This window comes from Triticum aestivum, chromosome 1B, assembly GCF_018294505.1.
Source record: "Triticum aestivum cultivar Chinese Spring chromosome 1B, IWGSC CS RefSeq v2.1, whole genome shotgun sequence".
In the NCBI taxonomy this organism is placed as follows: Eukaryota; Viridiplantae; Streptophyta; class Magnoliopsida; order Poales; family Poaceae; genus Triticum; species Triticum aestivum.
Genome location: NC_057795.1, coordinates 580293499 through 580297633, shown reverse-complemented (window position 1 = coordinate 580297633; position 4135 = coordinate 580293499).

The following is a 4135-nucleotide window of genomic DNA, read 5'->3' as shown; positions in this document are numbered from 1 at the left end:
TTTGCAAATTCCTTCCTCCCGCTTCGATGTTCCTTTGGGCCAGATTAACCACACTAATCGGTGAGTTGAGGTACTCTGTTGCCTCGACAAATATGTTGGAGTTATTATTATGACCCTAGGTGTCTCAGGGGATCATCTAGTAGTCTAGCCATGTTTTGTGTTCCCAGTGTGATGATTCTGGCCATCATTCTCGAAAGCATTCCGTGATGCTACTTAGTAATAGGTATTCTGTTCCTGGGTTCTTGAACCCGAGATTCACTCTACTTACTTCATGTTGATAGTGTTTGCTAGTTCCTTCAGGATATTAGTAACTTTGTGATAGTCCTCGAGGTCCGTGGTATTTCCTTCTTCCAAATACTATGGACCGCTATTGGCAGATGTTTATTGGATCAAAAGATCACAATTAGAGTACTCTTGAGGAGATCTCCATTCATAAATCGTGACTCTGCCAGTCCTACCTCTCTGCATGGGTTATCTGGAAGAAATGTTGATCTCGCTCGACATACTAATCTATGCATCCACAACTCAGAAAATTATATGTTCCTTTGAGTTGTCCCTCTTTAGTTGTCTACTGACCTTCGTCTATCAATTGATAGTCAAGGGTATGCATGCATTCGTTTATCGATGCCTATTACCCTTGTGATCCGTCAAGCCATTCTGTCCTGAATGACTTGGAGAAACAAACTCCAGTACCTCATCCATATCTAGGATTGGGTCAAAGTAGTTGTATTCCGCAGATCAAATGCCAATCCAGCTTTTGGTTCTGTTCTACTTTGAAGTATTACCCCCTTTATGTCAGAATTGTCATGAGAACTGCACCAACTCTCATGAATTTTGACGTAGTGATACTTCTCACCATCATTAGTCATTCCTCGGCCCTCGTGTTGATGCAACCGGAATACCGACAAATGAATTGTGATGTGTGAAATCAATACTCCTAGCAACCTTGTTGCTTGGTAGTTAATGGACAATAATTTCATTCTTAGCGTGTTGGTTTTGAATCATCATTCTAAGGTTGATCATGCTACCTAGTCCTTGTTCTCGGTGCACTCCTCGATCAATGAGTTAGGATTATTTCAAATCCTTGCCCTATTGATCATATCGTCTTGCCCTCAAAAGCAAGATTGTTCTCGAGCTTAGTAACATACCGGTGGTTCGTGATTTTCTGAATGTCTTCTCGGAAGTATCACCAGGTCGTCACCTGACCGTTATGTTGAGCTCGTGATCAAGTTGGGTTCTTGTGAACCACCCTCTCTCCAAGATCGGTGTTAGATATCCCTGAGCTAGTTGGTTAAGCTAGACAACAACTTGGAGAGTTGGAAGATAAAATCTTGCCTGACTTAGTTCGTTCCAAAGGGATATTCTTGTGTAGTGTGTGTTGAAGAAAGATGATATCTTCATCGATTGGTCCCTGTGATCAGTTGTTGGACCTATTGTCTTATCAATCCTTTGATTTGAGTGTGGGCCATCGTCAAGTCAAATCAGTACCAACGATGCTCGTAATGTTGTCTTATTCGTGGTTGATCCCTCGAGCATACACCATTACATCTTTGGTCTGACCAATGCTATCACCATGTTCACTTAACTATGGAATTCCTTTTAAAAGGGAACCCGGATGAATTGTTGTTGAGCCCATTGACAACATCCTTATCTCCTCCATGATTTTGTTGAACATTAAGCTAGTGTTGGAAACTTTTGAAAGCATTTGTTCATGCTAGTTCATGAAGCATATGTTCGGATGTAAGAAGTGACTTCCTCCAGTTCATGTGCATTTGATGCAAGTTGCCGCCATGGATTCGAGAAAGTCAATGTTGTTTTCTTTGGAATCATTCCAAATCAGTCATGCACACGTGCGAAGAATGCTGTGGTTTGAAGACTTGCAACCTTCAATCTATATGTATCCCTAGCACACCAAGCCACTGATTGATTTGTTCAAGGAGAAGGAGTTTCTTCATAAGAGCTAATCCGGACTTATGTAAGGACTTCGATACCCTCGTTGATGGTTCCCCCTCCTGAACTCAGTAGTGTTTTATTGTAAGACTACCATGTGGGCACGCTTGTCTGGGACAACGTATTCACATGTTTGTAGCAGAACCAGCTCATGTTTTAGAGCTTGCTATCGTAGTTCATCTCCCGAGAATCCCGCAACGTCATCTCGTAGATTTGTGTTGCAACTTTCATTTTTCTTCCTAGCCTCGATGAGTCTGGAATATCCTGACACCAACCAGATCTGAATCTCAGGCAGATATGATGGTTGGAATATTTCCCAAGCATTATAATATTGGTCGCGCGATAACCGGTAAAGTGGATGTCGTGGCCAACACACCCAGCCGGAAGACCTGTTATTATAATATCTTGATTGATGAAGTTGGCCACCCTCCCATAAGGACTTCGTAGGATTTACTCCCTAGTTGTGCCTTATGATTTTTGAGATCCCGAAGTCCGACCTTTTTACTTGATGTTCTAGATATCAAACCATATCTATGGGTGGATTACGCTAGCACATCAAGGAGAACATTAGAAGCGGAGTGCTAAATGTCTCTCGGTCGATCATCCAGATTTTATTCCCTTGGCCCCGCCAAGGTGAAATCTAAGAAGGTGTTATCTTCCTTTGCATCTGCATCATCCATCATCATTCATCGTGGTAGCAAGTTGTGTTGCCCGGACCCTTGACACGGATATTGGTAAAACCTTGAAGAATGTGGAAATGCTCAAGTTCTTGAGAGCACGCACAAGCGCTACGTGTTATCATCGGCACTAACTGGGTTTGCTCTCAGTCTCCTCGGCAAAGCTATGACCTTTTCAAACAAGTGAATTCACTCTCTATTGTTGGGTTCTTCCCCAGTTACCAGAATCATTCCCAGCATTTGCATTCTGTTCCCAGCTTGCAACGCCATTGTGCCATTCTACCGACCCCCTCCAAATGATCGCTTGTGATTGCCTTAGGCTGGTATAAAGAGTTTCAATGATCTTTGAATCAAAGGTAATTCTTTTTGCCACTTAAGGGGATATATCTACGAGTCACCTTCCCTAAGGTGCATCGTTATGGTATCATGGCAATTCAACTCCTCGCTACGTTGACAACCGATTACCACCTTAAGCGTGAAGTTGTTGTCTACCTAGTGAACCCTCGTCATCTGTCTCACTCCATTTCTTCAGATCTGTGCTTCGTCTCTCAGCTCAAGAGATGTTGCTATGTCTCATCCCGAGAGTTACTCCTGAGTTGTTCGACCTCCGAGAAGAACGATTCTTTTAGGGTCTTTCCTTTCCTCTCGTTGTCATGTTAGTTGGAGTTCTCAGAACAAGACTTCGAGAAAATGATGGTGAACAAATCAACGTTCAATTGAAGTGCACCCTGCATCGTGAAGATTGTACTAGTTGCGTTACCCCTTCACCTTACCCTACGCTCGAATCTCGGGACGAGATTTTTGTTTAGTGGGGGTGAGTTGTCACATCCCTGGTCCTGTTATGCACTAGGCTAGACCTCATGTGAGCATCATGTTTTAATTCAAATGAAATTTGAATTGGGGAATTTTCAAAGCCTCAGAAACCTTCTAAAAATGATCAACATTAAAATCTTCTCAAAGAAGTCCAAGAAAATGTTCCTTTTCAGCTTGAAAAATATTGGCATGAGGTAAAGTGCAAACCAATATTTTTGGAGTGACTGAAACATTTATTTTGGGCCTTTGAGTTAATTCAATAACTATTTGCATTGGATATATATATTATATATAATTAATATATGTCCAATAATTCTGGAACATTTTATGTGGTTTGGTATATTTTAGTTCTAGCCACATAACTATTTTCAGGATTTTATAAAATGGTTTAGTATTTTACTAAACCAAAACAAAACAGAACAAAATAGAAAACAATAAATAAAAGCAGAGGGAGAGAAGGCCACCTGGGCCACCTACCTGGCGCCCACTTACCTGGCCCAGCTCCCCCAACGGCCCAGCCCACCGCCGCCCCCCCCCCCTCCCCTGTCGTCTTCCTCCCTGCCAGGAGGACGGACACCGCGACGCCGCCGCGCGCGCCACCTCCACCCTGCTCGGCCACCTCCTGCTTTCCCTGGCCACCTCCTGCTTCCTCCCCGGCCTCCCTAGCGACGCCCCGGACGACGCCACGCAGCCCC